The sequence below is a fragment of the Trichomycterus rosablanca genome, chromosome 14 (genome assembly GCF_030014385.1).
Source record: "Trichomycterus rosablanca isolate fTriRos1 chromosome 14, fTriRos1.hap1, whole genome shotgun sequence".
Classification (NCBI taxonomy): domain Eukaryota; kingdom Metazoa; phylum Chordata; class Actinopteri; order Siluriformes; family Trichomycteridae; genus Trichomycterus; species Trichomycterus rosablanca.
The window spans coordinates 13,043,309-13,061,577 of record NC_086001.1 but is presented as its reverse complement, the minus strand read 5'-3'; the positions used below and the strand labels follow the sequence as shown (position 1 = coordinate 13,061,577).

Here is an 18,269-nt window from a genome sequence, read left to right as displayed (position 1 = left end):
AAGAATCGATTCCTAAATTGATTCTTACTTTCCTAACCCAACAGAATATACACACGGTTAAACGATTCCAACCGAACTGAATCAATTGGGATCCAAAAAAAGAGCACCCTTTCTGTTTCTATTGTCTGCATACATGTTTACTGAAATATCACTGATTGTTTTAAATATGTTAAGAAGTAACACTATAAAAATATGATTTTGGTACAGCAGCAGTAAAGCTCCACTCTCCCCCTCTGTGTAAACATGCAGTGGTTTAGTCCGGTCACGGTGAGTGAGTCAATTATGAACCGAATCGTTCAGTAAACACACATGGCGACACACAGACTGAGCCTGGAAACAGAAAGTAAGTAAGTAAGTAAGTAAATTTTATTTATAAAGCACTCTTAAAACAACTTACGTTGACCAAAGTGCTGTACATCGAAAAGCATACATAACACAACATTATATTAAAAAAGTAAGAACCAAATAAAAATACAGAGAAAGAGACAAAATAAAACAAATACAAATAGACTAAACAATTAAAATTAACACAGCTCCTCACTGTTCAAATGCCAGCTTATAAAGGTATGTTTTTAGGAGTGATTTAAAAACAGCGGCCGAAGGTGCTTGTCGAATATTAGGAGGTAGAGTGTTCCATAGCCTCGGAGCATAAACTGCAAATGCACGATCACCTTTTAGCTTCAAACGAGCCCTAGGAACAGTCAACAAGTTCTGAGTGGCTGATCTTAAAGATCGCTGTGCGGTTGTGGGAGAAAGCATACCACTGAGATAAGCCGGGGCTTGACCATTAAGCGCTTTAAAAACAAATAAAAGCACTTTAAAATGAATCCTGTGCTGAACAGGCAGCCAATGAAAGCACAGTGAAAGCAGATCAACTCAGATTAACCTGTGAGGTTAAAAGACATGGGTATTATTTACTACCTGTATTTTACCGTGGTAAAGTTAGTTTTATATTGGACATTCGCCTGACATTCGACTTTCTTTCGGCTCGTTCTCGGCTAATAAACATCCAAAAACTAATTAATTGCACGACCTGATACCTCAGTAAACAAGTAACAAACTACAATTAATTTTGTTTAAAAAGGTTTTTCTGTTAAATTTTATTTAACGTTATTTGGTAAATGTGAGGCGCATCTGCGCTGAAATGCTAAGGAAGTGCTAAGGGAGCGTCTATAAAGTTCCGAGGTGTAGTAATTACCCAGTGGCGTGTACCATCTAATATAACTGTGTTAAATCCTACAGTATGGTTACAGTAAACAGCGAGAAACGCAAATAATTTTGAGGTTGAAATACTTAACTAGTCTCCTGTACTAGTTACTACAACCACAATAATAACTAAAAGTCCCCCAGTTTGGGTGCATTACAAAAGTTTTTAAAAAATTAACAAAAATCAAGTAACACACGTTTAAAAAAGACAAAGGTTGTTGTAGTTAACTAGTCACCTGTACTAGTTACTACAACCACAATATTAATAAAAAATCCCACAGCATAATAGGTAATCAAAAAATTAAAAAAAAAATTAACAAAAATCGAGAAACGCACATCTGTGAAAAGACAAAGGTTGTAGTAGTTAACTAGTCTCCTGTACTAGTTACTACAACCACAATACAAGTTAAAAGCTCCACAGTATAAGTACAGTAATGAATCAAAATATTTAAAAAATGAACAAAAATTGAGGAACGCAAATTTTTATGTGATGAGGATTGTAGTAGTTAACTAGTCACCTGTACTAGTTACTACAACCACATTAAAAATTATAAGTCCCACAGCATGAGTACAGTAACGAATCAAAAATGTAAAAAAATTAACAAAAATCGTGAAACGCAAATTTTGATAAGACGAAGGTTGTAGTAGTTAACTAGTCACCTGCACTACTTACTACAACCACGTTTCAAATTAAAAGTCCTCCAGCAAGGGTACAGTAATGAATCAAAGTTTTATAAAAATTAACAAAAATCGTGAAACGCAAATTTTGATAAGACAAAGGTTGTAGTAGTTAACTAGTCACCTATACTACTTACTACAACCACAGTACAAAATAAAAGTCCCCCACCAAGGGTACAGTAATCAGTCAAAGTTTTATGAAAAATTAACAAAAATCGTGAAACGCAAATTTTGATAAGACAAAGGTTGTAGTAGTTAACTAGTCACCTGCACTACTTACTACAACCACAGTACAAATTAAAAGTCCCTCTGCAAGGGTACAGTAATGAATCAAAGTTTTATAAAAATTAACAAAAATCGTGAAACGCAAATTTTGATAAGACGAAGGTTGTAGTAGTTAACTAGTCACCTGCACTACTTACTACAACCACAGTACAAAATAAAAGTCCCCCACCAAGGGTACAGTAATCAGTCAAAGTTTTAGAAAAATTAACAAAAATCGTGAAACGCAAATTTTGGTAAGACAAAGGTTGTAGTAGTTAACTAGTCACCTGCACTACTTACTACAACCACGTTTCAAATTAAAAGTCCTCCAGCAAGGGTACAGTAATGAATCAAAGTTTTATAAAAATTAACAAAAATCGTGAAACGCAAATTTTGATAAGACAAAGGTTGTAGTAGTTAACTAGTCACCTATACTACTCACTACAACCACAGTACAAAATAAAAGTCCCCCACCAAGGGTACAGTAATCAGTCAAAGTTTTATGAAAATTAACAAAAAACGTGAAACGCAAATTTTAATAAGACAAAGGTTGTAGTAGTTAACTAGTCACCTGCACTACTTACTACAACCACAATACAACATAAAAGTCCCCTAGCATTTGTGCAGTAATTAAACAAAATGTAAAAAAAATTAACAAAAATCGTGAAACGCAAATTTTGATAAGACAAAGGTTGTAGTAGTTAACTAGTCACCTATACTACTTACTACAACCACGTTTCAAATTAAAAGTCCTCCATCAAGGGTACAGTAATGAATCAAAGATTTATAAAAATTAACAAAAATCGTGAAACGCAAATTTTGAAAAGACAAAGGTTGTAGTAGTTTACTAGTCACCTGCACTACTTGCTACAACCACGTTTCAAATTAAAAGTCCCCCAGCAAGGGTACAGTAATGAATCAAAGTTTTATAAAAATTAACAAAAATCGTGAAACGCAAATTTTGATAAGTCAAAGGTTGTAGTAGTTAAATAGTCACCTGCACTACTTACTACAACCACAGTACAAATTAAAAGTCCCTCTGCAAGGGTACAGTAATGAATCAAAGTTTTATAAAAATTAACAAAAATCGTGAAACGCAAATTTTGATAAGACAAAGGTTGTAGTAGTTTACTAGTCACCTGCACTACTTACTACAACCACAGTACAAAATAAAAGTCCCCCACCAAGGGTACAGTAATGAATCAAAGTTTTATAAAAATTAACAAAAATCGTGAAACGCAAATTTTGATAAGACAAAGGTTGTAGTAGTTAACTAGTCACCTGCACTACTTACTACAACTACAGTACAAAATAAAAGTCCCCCACCAAGGGTACAGTAATCAGTCAAAGTTTTATAAAAATTAACAAAAATCGTGAAACGCAAATTTTGATAAGTCAAAGGTTGTAGTAGTTAACTAGTCACCTGCACTACTTACTACAACCACGTTTCAAATTAAAAGTCCCCCAGCAAGGGTACAGTAATGAATCAAAGTTTTATAAAAATTAACAAAAATCGTGAAACGCAAATTTTGATAAGACAAAGGTTGTAGTAGTTTACTAGTCACCTGCACTACTTACTACAACCACAGTACAAAATAAAAGTCCCCCACCAAGGGTACAGTAATCAGTCAAAGTTTTATAAAAATTAACAAAAATCGTGAAACGCAAATTTTGATAAGTCAAAGGTTGTAGTAGTTAACTAGTCACCTGCACTACTTACTACAACCACGTTTCAAATTAAAAGTCCTCCAGCAAGGGTACAGTAATGAATCAAAGTTTTATAAAAATTAACAAAAATCGTGAAACGCAAATTTTGATAATACAAAGGTTGTAGTAGTTAACTAGTCACCTGCACTACTTACTACAACCACGTTTCAAATTAAAAGTCCTCCAGCAAGGGTACAGTAATGAATCAAAGTTTTATAAAAATTAACAAAAATCGTGAAACGCAAATTTTGATAAGACAAAGGTTGTAGTAGTTAACTAGTCACCTGTACTAGTTACTACAACCACAATACAAGATAAAAGTCCCCCAGCATGGGTACAGTAACGAATCAAAATGTTTTAAAAATTAACAAAAATCATGAAACGCAAATTTTTATAAAACAAATGTTGTAGTACCTAACTAGTCACCTTTACTAGTTACTACAACCACAATACAAGATAAAAGTCCCACAGCATGGGTACAGTAACGAATCCAAATGTTTAAAAATTAACAAAAATCATGAAACAAAAATTTTTAAAAGACAAAGGTTGTAGTATTTAACTAGTCACCTGTACTAATTACTACAACCACAGAAAAATTTAAAAGTCCAAAAACATGGTTGCAGTAATGAATCAAATATTTTAAAAAAACTAACAAAAATCGTAAAACGCAAATTCTGATAAGACAAAGGTTGTAGAAGTTAACTAGTCACCTGTACTACTTACTACAACCACATTTCAAATTAATAGTCCCACTGCATATGTACAGTGGGTAATCAAAAAATTAAAACAATTAATAAAAATTGACAAATGTACATTTTGATAAGACGAAGGTTGTAGTAGGTTGTAGTAGTTATTTAGGCCAGCTGTAGCCTAGTGTTTAAAGTACTGGACCAGTGATCAGAGGGTTGCTGGTTTAAGCCCCAAAATTTTGACTTGAGAAACCTCTGTCCTTTTTGTCTCCTGACATTTGGCCCACATTTCCTGAGACAGGCTGATGTCTTGTAATTTAAGTGGTTTTACAAGAAGGCCATCAGGGAAACTGTGGTAGACAATGTGCTCAGTGTACCTGCCCTGAAGAGAACTGTGCATTTTTCTCACAAACTATTCTGGATGCAATCCTTTCTTTTTGTTTAGGATGTTATGCTTGATTATACCAAACCATGCCTCAACATGGCAATTAGTCTCTCTTGTTTTTTCAGAGAAAATGTCATCAGTGTTTTCTGTTTTGTCAGTAGATTCCCCAACATAATTCCACTCCAAAGAGGAAATATTGAAAGATAATGTTCAAACAGTTGATGACGCCTGGACAGTAGCATGGATTTTTATCTGATGACTCTTCCTCTTTATTCATCTTTAACTTAACAGAATCAGAAATATGCCTGAAACAAGCAGAGAAAGGTGAAGTTCCCACATGGGTTTTGGAAAATCTCTGCAATCCTTCATCCTGGTCGATTTCAGCTGCCCTGTCATCTGAAATTCTTCAAGGTCACATACAGGGGTTGGACAAAATAACTGAAACACCTGGTTTTAGACCACAATAATTTATTAGTATGGTGTAGGGCCTCCTTTTGCAGCCAATACAGCGTCAATTCGTCTTGGAAATGACATATACAAGTCCTGCACAGTGGTCAGAGGGATTTTAAGCCATTCTTCTTGCAGGATAGTGGCCAGGTCACTACGTGATGCTGGTGGAGGAAAACGTTTCCTGACTCGCTTCTCCAAAACACCCCAAAGTGGCTCAATAATATTTAGATCTGGTGACTGTGCAGGACATGGGAGATGTTCAACTTCACTTTCATGTTCATCAAACCAATCTTTCACCAGTCTTGCTGTGTGTATTGGTGCATTGTCACCCTGATACACGGCACCACCATTGGATGCACATGGTCCTCCAGAATGGTTCGGTAGTCCTTGGCAGTGACGCGCCCATCTAGCACAAGTATTGGGCCAAGGGAATGCCATGATATGGCAGCCCAAACCATCACTGATCCACCCCCATGCTTCACTCTGGGCATGCAACAGTCTGGGTGGTACGCTTCTTTGGGGCTTCTCCACACCGTAACTCTCCCGGATGTGGGGAAAACAGTAAAGGTGGACTCATCAGTGAACAATACATGTTTCACATTGTCCACAGCCCAAGATTTGCGCTCCTTGCACCATTGAAACCGACGTTTGGCATTGGCACGAGTGACCAAAGGTTTGGCAGCCCGGCCGTGTATATTGACCCTGTGGAGCTCCCGACGGACAGTTCTGGTGGAAACAGGAGAGTTGAGGTGCACATTTAATTCTGCCGTGATTTGGGCAGCCGTGGTTTTATGTTTTTTGGATACAATCCGGGTTAGCACCCGAACATCCCTTTCAGACAGCTTCCTCTTGCATCCACAGTTGATCCTGTTGGATGTGGTTTGTCCTTCTTGGTGGTATGCTGACATTACCCTGGATACCGTGGCTCTTGATACATCACAAAGACTTGCTGTCTTGGTCACAGATGCGCCAGCAAGACGTGCACCAACAATTTGTCCTCTTTTGAACTCTGGTATGTCACCCATAATGTTGTGTGCATTGCAATATTTTGAGCAAAACTGTGCTCTTACCCTGCTAATTGAACCTTCACACTCTGCTCTTACTGGTGCAATGTGCAATTAATGAAGATTGGCCACCAGACCGGTCCAATTTAGCCATGAAACCTCCCACACTAAAATGACAGGTGTTTCAGTTATTTTTTCCAACCCCTGTATTTTGGCTGTAGCAATAAGATCTTAAAGTCTTCTAATGTTTCTGAGAACATCATCATTCTTGTTCTTGTTTAACAGCACAGTACAAAATGATTGAAAAATGTCACATGCATCATCTATACAGTGAGTGTTCTGTTGTCTTGCCAGAGAATACGTACAAAAGTCTTTCAATCCTTTGTCACTGGTTTGTTTACCAACATCCACCACTTAAAATCTTGCATTTTCAAGTTCCATTATAATATTAAGCTACACTGTGGATTAAATCCAACTTCATAAATAAAATGCAACTGTATCGTAAGTGTAGTTAAACATTCATGATTATATTGTAATATGTTAATATGCTAAGTTATTATTATATTAAGGTGATATAGACATATCTATCTTCGATAATTATGCTTTACTGTTTTAACCATTTTAAATACTTTAATTTCATTGAGAAATAAAATTATTTTAATCTTGCAATACATTTCAACTTTAAAAATGGCAGCATGTAATGGACATTGCCCAAAAAACACATTTATTTCCAGGTCAATGTTTAATTAAAATTGATTAAGATATTTGTTAATTACTGTTCCATATCACTAAAAGACAGCAAAATATTATTTTATATAATCATATTATTTGGCTTAAGTTGGCACAAAGTGTTCACAATTAAGGCTAATATGCCAGGAAAATGTTTATTACATTTATTACATTGTAATTAACATATTATTACGAAACATTTAGCAGATATACAAATAATACATAAATAAAAATATTAGTAATAAATAAATATTACAAAATGTCTACTAGAACCTACCTTATCCATTGAGAAAGATGCCAATACCCGGATTTTCCTTAATGATAGATTGTTGAATCTGTATCATTTTGTCTGACCACCACTGAGCTATCACAGGGGCAGTGGTAGCTCAGTGGTTAAGGTACTGGACTAGTAAACAGAAGGTTGCCGGTTCAAGCCCCGCCACCACCAAGTTGCCACTGTTGGGTCCCTGAGCAAGGCCCTTAACCCTCAATTGCTCATTGTGTTCAGCTCATTGTGTAAGTCGCTTTGGATAAAGGCGTCTGCTAAATGCTGAAAATGTAAATGTAAATGTTGTCTGCCTTACAGCTACTAATCCTAATGACCTTAAGGTGTAGGGGTGTTTACAATGCCTGAAGTGGTAGCTGAGAGTTGATTGGTCGACATGTCAGTCTTCTGTGATATATGGCTTGGTTTACTGTCACCTTTTGGTTTGCTGCAACCTCTTTCTTTGCATATAATCTTGCTCATATTACGTTTTTATGCTACTAAGGCAAACAGCATACACAATACATTTTGCAACAAATTTGTGTGGACTAATTAACTGATTTTAATTCTTCCAAACTTAATTTTCCTTAGCCCAATGCTGTAAATCAGAAACATTAGATCCACTTTCAAATTGGTTAACAACAAGGAGCTTACCAATTATGATGCCCAGGCATGTTGTGATTTAATATTAAATATGCATTTAGTTTGTGAGTCAGTAGCTCTATTGCAATTGTTTTATGCCTTTAACTCCCAATAATACATATGCACTATCTGATACATTACATTGTATTAAAGGATACATTAAATTAAATTGAAATTGAAATTAACAAAGACTGGTAAGCTTGTGAAAAGTTTTTTATTAAAGATGATCTAATAGATGTAACAATAATGTTTGAGAGAGCTTCTCCTTTGTATGTTCAGCATACAGATCATACTGCAATACATTAAAAAAAAGTTGGACACATGTTTAAAACCTTTTGCAATATTGAAAATTGTTGATCATTTGTAAACTAAGAATAGTAATTATTGCAATTTTTCAAGTGCAATTGTTAGTTGTAGTAAGTAGTTCACCTTTTGGGTAATTAACAAAACATTAATTATATAAAAATATATTATTACACCTTGATTGAATACTGTACTGTAGTAGGTAGTATAATGACTAAGTGAGTAATACAACCTTCTTTATAACAAAATGTTCATTTATTAATTTGTAATTTTTTTAAACGTTTGATTCATTACTGTACCAATGCTGTGAGACTTTTTACTTATATTGTGGTTGTAGTAACTAGAACAGGTGACTAGTTAACTACTACGACCTTAGTTTTATAAATAATGGCGTTTCTTGATTTTTGTTAATTTTTATAAAACTTTGATTCATTACTGCACCCATGCTGTAAAACTTTTAATTTGTACTGTGGTTGTAGTAAGTAGTATAGGTGACTAGTTAACTACTACAACCTTTGTCTTATCAAAATTTGCGTTTCACGATTTTTGTTAATTTTTCTAAAACTTTGACTGATTACTGTACCCTTGGTGAGGGACTTTTATTTTGTACTGTGGTTGTAGTAAGTAGTGCAGGTGACTAGTTAACTACTACAACCTTTGTCTTATCAAAATTTGCGTTTCACGATTTTTGTTAATTTTTCTAAAACTTTGACTGATTACTGTACCCTTGGTGGGGGACTTTTATTTTGTACTGTGGTTGTAGTAAGTAGTGCAGGTGACTAGTTAACTACTACAACCTTTGACTTATCAAAATTTGCGTTTCACGATTTTTGTTAATTTTTATAAAACTTGGACTCATTACTGTACCCATGTTGGGGGACTTTTAATTTGTACTGTGGTTGTAGTAACTTGTACAGGTAAGTAGTTAACTACTACAACCACTGTGTTACAAAAATTTGCGTTTCTTGATTTTTGTTAATTTTTATAAAACTTGGACTCATTACTGTACCCATGTTGGGGGACTTTTAATTTGTACTGTGGTTGTAGTAACTTGTACAGGTAAGTAGTTAACTACTACAACCACTGTGTTACAAAAATTTGCGTTTCTTGATTTTTGTTAATTTTTTTTACATTTTGTTTAGTTACTGCACAAATGCTAGGGGACTTTTATGTTGTATTGTGGTTGTAGTAAGTAGAGCAGGGGACTAGTTAACTACTACAACCTTTGTCTTATCAAAATTTGCGTTTCCTGATTTTTGTTAATTTTTATAAAACTTTGATTTATTACTGTACCCTTGCTGAGGGACTTTTAAACTAAGAATAGTAATTATTGCAATTTTTCAAGTGCAATTGTTAGTTGTAGTAAGTAGTTCACCTTTTGGGTAATTAACAAAACATTAATTATATAAAAATATATTATTACACCTTGATTGAATACTGTACTGTAGTAGGTAGTATAATGACTAAGTGAGTAATACAACCTTCTTTATAACAAAATGTTCATTTATTAATTTGTAATTTTTTTAAACGTTTGATTCATTACTGTACCAATGCTGTGAGACTTTTTACTTATATTGTGGTTGTAGTAACTAGAACAGGTGACTAGTTAACTACTACGACCTTAGTTTTATAAATAATGGCGTTTCTTGATTTTTGTTAATTTTTATAAAACTTTGATTCATTACTGCACCCATGCTGTAAAACTTTTAATTTGTACTGTGGTTGTAGTAAGTAGTATAGGTGACTAGTTAACTACTACAACCTTTGTCTTATCAAAATTTGCGTTTCACGATTTTTGTTAATTTTTCTAAAACTTTGACTGATTACTGTACCCTTGGTGAGGGACTTTTATTTTGTACTGTGGTTGTAGTAAGTAGTGCAGGTGACTAGTTAACTACTACAACCTTTGTCTTATCAAAATTTGCGTTTCACGATTTTTGTTAATTTTTCTAAAACTTTGACTGATTACTGTACCCTTGGTGGGGGACTTTTATTTTGTACTGTGGTTGTAGTAAGTAGTGCAGGTGACTAGTTAACTACTACAACCTTTGACTTATCAAAATTTGCGTTTCACGATTTTTGTTAATTTTTATAAAACTTGGACTCATTACTGTACCCATGTTGGGGGACTTTTAATTTGTACTGTGGTTGTAGTAACTTGTACAGGTAAGTAGTTAACTACTACAACCACTGTGTTACAAAAATTTGCGTTTCTTGATTTTTGTTAATTTTTATAAAACTTGGACTCATTACTGTACCCATGTTGGGGGACTTTTAATTTGTACTGTGGTTGTAGTAACTTGTACAGGTAAGTAGTTAACTACTACAACCACTGTGTTACAAAAATTTGCGTTTCTTGATTTTTGTTAATTTTTTTTACATTTTGTTTAGTTACTGCACAAATGCTAGGGGACTTTTATGTTGTATTGTGGTTGTAGTAAGTAGAGCAGGGGACTAGTTAACTACTACAACCTTTGTCTTATCAAAATTTGCGTTTCCTGATTTTTGTTAATTTTTATAAAACTTTGATTTATTACTGTACCCTTGCTGAGGGACTTTTAATTTGTTTTGTGGTTGTAGTAAGTAGTACAGGTTACTAGTTAACTACTACAACCTTTGTCTTACCAAAATTTGCGTTTCCTGATTTTTGTTAATTTTTATAAAACTTTGATTCATTACTGTACCCTTGCTGAGGGACTTTTAATTTGAAACGTGGTTGTAGTAAGTAGTACAGGTTACTAGTTAACTACTACAACCTTTGTCTTTCCAAAATTTGCGTTTCACGATTTTTGTTAATTTTTATAAAACTTTGATTCATTACTGTACCCTTGCTGAGGGACTTTTAATTTGAAACGTGGTTGTAGTAAGTAGTACAGGTGACTAGTTAACTACTACAACCTTTGTCTTACCAAAATTTGCGTTTCCCGATTTTTGTTAATTTTTATAAAACTTTGATTCATTACTGTACCCTTGCTGAGGGACTTTTGATTTGAAACGTGGTTGTAGTAAGTAGAGCAGGTGACTAGTTAACTACTACAACCTTTGTCTTTCCAAAATTTGCGTTTCACGATTTTTGTTAATTTTTATAAAACTTTGATTCATTACTGTACCCTTGCTGAGGGACTTTTAATTTGAAACGTGGTTGTAGTAAGTAGAGCAGGCGACTATTTAACTACTACAACCTTTGTCTTATCAAAATTTGCGTTTCCTGATTTTTGTTAATTTTTATAAAACTTTGATTCATTACTGTACCCTTGCTGAGGGACTTTTAATTTGTTTTGTGGTTGTAGTAAGTAGTACAGGTTACTAGTTAACTACTACAACCTTTGTCTTACCAAAATTTGCGTTTCACGATTTTTGTTAATTTTTATAAAACTTTGATTCATTACTGTACCCTTGCTGAGGGACTTTTAATTTGAAACGTGGTTGTAGTAAGTAGAGCAGGTGACTAGTTAACTACTACAATCTTTGTCTTACCAAAATTTGCGTTTCCCGATTTTTGTTAATTTTTATAAAACTTTGATTCATTACTGTACCCTTGCTGAGGGACTTTTGATTTGAAACGTGGTTGTAGTAAGTAGTGCAGGTGACTAGTTAACTACTACAACCTTTGTCTTTCCAAAATTTGCGTTTCACGATTTTTGTTAATTTTTATAAAACTTTGATTCGTTACTGTACCTTTGCTGGGGGACTTTTAATTTGAAACGTGGTTGTAGTAAGTAGAGCAGGTGACTAGTTAACTACTACAACCTTTGTCTTTTCACAGATGTGCGTCGATTTTTGTTAATTTTTAAGTTAACTACTACAATTGTCATCATATCAAAATTTGCGTTCCTCAATTTTTGTTCATTCTTTAAATACTTTAATTCATTACTATACTTATACTGTGGAGCTTTTAACTTGTATTGTGGTTGTAGTAACTAGTACAGGAGACTAGTTAACTACTACAACCTTTGTCTTTTCACAGATGTGCGTTTCTCGATTTTTGTTAATTTTTTTTTTATTATTTGATTACCTATTATGCTGTGGGACTTTTAATTAATATTGTAGTTGTAGTAACTAGTACAGGTGACTAGTTAACTACTACAACCTTTTTCTTTTTTAAATGTGTGTTTCTTGATTTTTGTTAATTTTTTAAAAACTTTTGTAATGTAGCCAAACTGGGGGACTTTTAATTATTATTGTGGCTGTATTAACTAGTACAGGAGACTAGTTAAGTATTTCAACCTCAAAATTTGCGTTTCTCGCTGTTTACTGTAACCATACTGTAGGATTTAACACAGTTATATTAGATGGTACACGCCACTGGGTAATAACTACACCTCGGAACTTTATAGACGCTCCCTTAGCACTTCCTTAGCATTTCAGCGCGGATGCACCTCACATTTACCAAATAACGTTAAATAAAAATTATTAGAAAAACCTTTTTAAACAAAATTAATTGTAGTTTGTTACTTGTGTAGTGAGGTATCAGGTCGTGCAATTAATTAGTTTTTGGATGTTTATTAGCCGAGAACGAGCCGAAAGAAAGTCGAATGTCAGGCGAATGTCCAATATAAAACTAACTTTACCACGGTCTGTATTTTAGACCCCACCAGTTACTCGAGCTCTGCAAGGACTAGTATCAAGTCCAGTACTTTAATCAAAATCCAAAATCAGATAATACCAAGATTTATACCTTTGTTATGGATTTTTTTATAAGCAAGAGTCATCCTTGCTGAATGCATAGGAATAATATCATATGAGTCAAGGGGGTTTCAGCAGTAAAGCCATTAACAAGTGACTTTATGCCATGCTGATTCCCAAAACAGACATAAATAAAAGGGGGAGGATGCTCAATAGCTGGAACAATGAAAGACATTTTTAACCCTGGAAAAACAGAAAAACTTTTGAACTTTATTACAAATACTAAATTAGAAATACACACATAATATCAGAGACTACCTAACAGATACAAAGCTCCCACATAAACCTTTCCTGCCGTGAATGTAAACACAGCGGTAGATAGATAGATAGACAGACAGATAGATACACTGAGAATCGACATATAGATAGATCCAGATAGATAGACAGACAGATAGATGGATAGATACATACATAGACATATAGACAGATATATAGATAGACAGATAGATGGATAGACAGACAGACATAAATATTTGTACCTGTGTGATAATAGCTCAGTGTCTGGAGATGATGGTTAACAACTGAAACAGACTTATATATACAGATATATATATATATATATATATATATATATATATATATATATATAATGTATATTCATTATATTAATTCTGAAATGTGAAGTGGGGACCAATCGTTGAGCTGGATGACCCCCAGTGAGCGAGCTGAGACAGGAAATAAACTAATATTGCTAAATATAACAAGAAAGAAACCTTGAGACCACTAGTCCAGATGTGGTGACGTCACACAGGTGCAGTCACAAATGAGAAACGTGCAGAATACCGTGACCGGTACAAACAGGGAAATTAACTGGACACTGTAGGGTAAGACTGGACAATACATGTGCTGCACATTTCATTCAGATTTACCAGCACTAGAGATTAAAACTCAGTGAATTACCTCTGGATGATCCACGGAAACATAATCAATATTTAGAGCTTTTAGTAGATTTTCTAACTCTGTCCTCAGTTCTGCAGATGCCATAGTGTGAAAGAACAGTTCAGATCAGTTCAGACTGGACTGTAACTTCATTAGCCTCTATTTTTACTCTGCTGCTGCGGAAGTCGTGCAGTTGAGGGCGCATGCGCGGTAGTAGTGGCAGCTGTAATGAAGTTGTTCGAATCATGAGTTGTTCTAGAATCGATTCTGATTGGAAGCCTCGGTATTGAGAATTAATACCTGATAAAAAAGGCTACGATATATTGTAAAATAAACAGTATAACATATATTGCGAACGTGTATTATATACTCAAACTCAAAAGAAGCTTTACTGGCATGACAAATAAGGACATTCGTATTGCCAAAGCTCAGCTACAGAGAAAAAATAACAATAACAATAAGAACAAAAATATACAAAACAGTTACAGGTGCAAAAATACAAAATAGAATAAAATAATAATAAAAACAGTGCAAATAATAACAATAACAATACTAACAAAAATATACAAAACAGTTACAGGTGTAAACATATAAAATAGAATAAAATAATTATAAAAACAGTGCAAACAATAACAATAACAATAAGAACAAAAATATACAAAACAGTTACAGGTGCAAACATATAAAATAGAATAAAATAATAATAAAAACAGTGCAAATAATAATAAGAACAATAAGAACAAAAATATACAAAACAGTTACAGGTGTAAACAAATAAAATAGAATACAATACTAATAAAAACAGTGCAAATAATAACAATAACAATAATAACAAAAATATACAAAACAGTTACAGGTGTAAACATATAAAATAGAATAAAATAATTATAAAAACAGTGCAAATAATAACAATAACAATAAGAACAAAAATATACAAAAGAGTTTCAGGTGTAAAAATACAAAATAGAATAAAATAATAATAAAAACAGTGCAAATAATAACAATAAAAAGGTGACATTTACAATATATATTTACAATATATACATTTCTAAATATTAGTCGATTGCCACTTTCCATTCATTTTAGTAAAAGTTTCTTAAAAATGGCCTTAAAACTAAATTCCTGAAAATGGTGCATAAACGTACAAAGAGCCCCTTTGTCATTTCAGACAGGACTACACAAAAATAAACTAGTTAATCAGTAATCATAATCAATACTGAACACACACTGCCATCCAGTAACTAAGTTGAGTCTGCAGGCAAATGATTAGTAATGAGGTGAAGACTAGTGTCATTTATCACCCCACTGACAGTACTGAAAAAAGTACACAGTAGGACTGATTCAATATGACAACATTTGTTTCTGACAATATTGTGGGTGCCTGTACTTCTACAGTAGTGACACCCTATACATGTTCTGTATTAGGGCAGTTGTTGCCTAGTGGTTAAGGTACTGGATTAATAACCAAAAGGTTGCTGGTTCAGGCCCCACCACAGCTGGGTCCTTGGGTCCTTGAGCAAGGCCCTTAACCCTCAATTTCTTAGGCATTATACTGTCACAGAACTGTAAATCGCTTTGGATAAAAGCGTCTGCTAAATGCTGAAAATGTAAATGTATTACTGTTTTTTCTGCTGACACTAAATATAAAAAATATAAAGTGTTTTGTAACATCATATTTTGTCTATTGCATAGTACCAACGCAAACTGAGAAGTCCTGTACAAAATGCCAAAGGATTGCTATGATTGCAGAGTCTTGTGAGTAAGAAACATTTCGTCTCTCAGATTTTTTCTCTTGCACTAAACTGATATGTTGTCAAAGCTTTAATGCAATTGATGCTTGAAAGAATACATCTTTACTATATGTCTCTTAAAGACTGCCACAAAATTTGACTTTGCAACAAACAAATTACAAAACAAACTTAATTTCTGCTGTGTGAATATCATGTGTAAACTTAAAGTGGATAAACAGACATTAAATATAATACAGTGGTACCTTGTAACTCAACGTCCCCTAAACTAAAAATCTTAAACTCAACGTTTCCCTTAAACTCAACATGTGTGTGACTGCTGCTTTGCAGCAAAATGTCATGTGAACATGAGACGAATCTGCATGTGTGAGAGTCTAAAACGCTTATCATTAAAAAATAATAATAATGTACCTTAAGAACGACATAGAAACACTAAACACTAAACCTCTCTTAATCATTACTGCTTATTTGTTCTCTCCACTAATTAAGAAGCATAAGAAAACAATAAAGAAGGTAACTAGAAGGTAAAGAGCAGGTTTTATTGTATTTTTATATTGATTTTTAACTGTTTTAATTATATTTCAGTGTTTCTTATATTATATTTGTATTATTTTCAGTGTATAAGTGCCAAAAATATGAGGGCAGTTGTAGCCTGGTGGTTAAGGGATTGGACTAGTAATCAAAAGGTCATTGGTTCAAGCCCCACCACTGCCAGGTTGTCTCTGGGTGGGCCCTTGAGCAAGGCCTTTAACCCTCAATATGCTCAGACTGTATACTGTCACAGAACTGTAAGTCGCTTTGGATAAAAAGCATCTGCTAAATGCAGAAAATGTAAATGTAAAAAACAACCCCATTATTTACATTAGCCTAAAATATATGCAGTTCCACGGGACCATGGAAAAAATAACTCAACACCTTTTAAACTCAACGCCACTCCCAGAACCAACTGATGTTGAGTTTCAATGTACCCCTGTATTAAAGAAAAAAAAACTAAAACAGTGAACATATGCTGTGAGAGCTTTTCATTTCTGTCAAAGGGTGAGTCTGTTTAGGATTTTAGCCTTGATTCCTCCTCTTAGATCAGTTTCACACTTTGATGAAAAGGCTTATGGATGGACGGATTTATTATGGATTATGGATTTATTGTCATTGCTCAGTACAGGTACAAGGCAACGAAATGCAGTAACATGATTTTGTCATTTATGTGTAGAAATCTGTGCCCTTTCAAAAAAGAGCATTTGTGAGGTCAGGCATTGGAGTTGAAAAAGAAGACCAAGCTTACAATTGACATTCCAGTTCATCAAAGTGGTTTAATGAGATTGAAGTTAAGGCTCTGTACAGACTATTGGGTTTGTCAACATAAAACTTATCAAGCCATGTTTGCTATAGGCTTTAGTTTGTGGAACGAACTCTAATAAATGTAAAAAAAAAATGTGCATGTGATTTATGTTTAATAAGAGTTCTTGTCTTTCTCATGCTTTCTGAAAAAGTTTTTTAATAATTTCTTCTTGTTTTAAAGTATTTGCAGCACTACCTGGAGAACTAATTTCCTCAGTGTTTCAGGTCATTCTGCATCTCTTCACACTTGAAGACTGCTCGATATCAATCTGAGAACATCTTGCCTGCATGGCACAGCTATCTGGGGACAGTTTGTGGGTCCATGAACTTTGCAAATGAGGATTATTAAAGTCATTCTACTGACAGATGTTTAAGGTGTTTATTTTGACTGTATAGGTTATAGAGAATATAAATTTCAATTAAGTGTTGGAAATGTATTAAAATTGATATATTATGATATAGTGTGTGTGTGTGTGTGTGTTTTGCAGGTGTAGCAGTAAAGAAGTAAAAGTGTAGCATCACCTGAAGAACCTGTTTCCTCGCTGCAGTCACATCAGACTCATACTGGATCAGTTAAAAGCAAAACAGGAGATGCTTAGAGATGTGCTTATCCAGATGTGATCTGTGTGCTATACTGTCCACAGACTACACACACACCTCTAATCTCATAATTAAATATGAGTGGAAATTCTTAGATAAATGATAGTGCTATGGTCTAAAAAAGGAATGTAAAATAATTTGGGGACCATTAATGACATTTAGTCATAGAATACATTCACGTGAGACTGTAAAACAGTTTATTCTAGCATACAAATGTTGATTTTACTGTTTTGTGTTTATATATTTTGCTGTATTATTGTGAGTGACTAAAATATATATTTTATGTTATATGTCTTATTTGTAATCCTTTTTGGGGGCACTTTATCATCTGTTTTCATTGTAACAAGTGTCTGTTACCGAATACCTAATGTGCTATGATTCTGTTTATTGTTTCACTATAATGAACTAATTTGTATTAACAATGTGTTGCAACTGTGTACAATAATGCTTTCCATTCCATTAACACTAAGTATCACTCCTGATACACTTAGGAAATGAATGGACAATAAACACATTTTAAGAAATCAGTGTCAATTTTATTGTAGCAACAGGGAGTATCAAGAATTAGAAATGGAAAAGTTTAGAACTTCTTTTATGGATGTGTTGTGTGTCAAGTAGCAGTGTTAAGCATCAAGGTGTCTCCATAACACACATCAGTGTGTCCATATATATATGTGGCTATCCTATTCTAAAACT

General features: G+C 33.8%; 1 long non-coding RNA gene across 3 annotated transcripts; it reads left to right on the top strand.

Moving 5' to 3' along the window:
• Window positions 1-306: 306 nt before the first annotated feature.
• Window positions 307-18,025, top strand: LOC134326535 (uncharacterized). Of its 3 annotated transcripts, none has more exons than XR_010014525.1 (4): window positions 307-351; window positions 15,580-15,642; window positions 17,199-17,348; window positions 17,462-18,025. It is a non-coding gene; the product is annotated as an uncharacterized LOC134326535 (long non-coding RNA). The 3 variants fall into 3 exon arrangements; XR_010014526.1 differs by having other exon boundaries at window positions 313-343; XR_010014524.1 differs by having other exon boundaries at window positions 313-355.
• The last annotated feature ends 244 nt before the right edge of the window (window positions 18,026-18,269 follow it).